Genomic DNA, 847 nt, shown 5'->3' with positions numbered 1-847 from the left:
AACAGAAGCAATTTTGGCAAACATCATACCTGTCATTCTTTTTTAGTATATCAGAAGCAATTTTGGCAAACCATACCTGTCATTCTTTTTACAAGTCACAAACTTAAGACTAATTCTGGGTTTATGCATTGAACTTCTCAGGATATTCTAAAGGATGAGAAGCGTCCCCATCACTTTCTTTTTCACCACTCCCTTCCCACTCTGCATTTGAGCAATAAGTCTGGAGGGTGGGCCCTTCTACCCACCCTTAATGCTTGGGTGCTCTCTGAGGCAAAACACAGAAAAACTGAGCAAAACATCATGACAAACAAGGGAATACAGCTCTCCGGAAACAGAATTTGCTTCCTCTGCATTTTTTTTTTCTTTCAATGGATTTGATCTAATAGCATTTAAATATTTAAAAGAAAATGGACATGAAGGGCTAGAGGGTGGGGAAATGGGAAAATGTTGGTCAAAAAGTACAAACTTTCAGCTATAAGATGAATATGTCCTGGGGACCTAATCTATAGCATGGTGACTTGGTTAAAGATACTCTTTGGCATACTTGAAAGCTGCTATGGGAGTACAGCTTTAGTGTTCTCCACATAACAACAACAACATGGTAATTATGTGAGGTGTAGGGTGTGTTAATTATCCTTATCTTGGTAAACATTCCACAGTAAATACATGCATCAAATCACCATATGATACATCTTAAATTTACACAATGTTAAATGTCAATTATATCTCAATAAAACTAGGGGGGGGGGGGACTGAAGAAAAAAAGTGTGCATGGACGCAGGTATAATTATTGTTTTGCATACCTCTGGAGCTGAAGAGAAACATCTAGTCCATAGTTTCTATCTTT

The sequence above is a fragment of the Miniopterus schreibersii genome (genome assembly GCF_964146895.1).
Source record: "Miniopterus schreibersii genome assembly, chromosome: X".
Classification (NCBI taxonomy): Eukaryota; Metazoa; Chordata; class Mammalia; order Chiroptera; family Miniopteridae; genus Miniopterus; species Miniopterus schreibersii.
The sequence above is the reverse complement of the archived record's forward strand: the minus strand, read 5'-3'. Positions refer to the sequence as shown.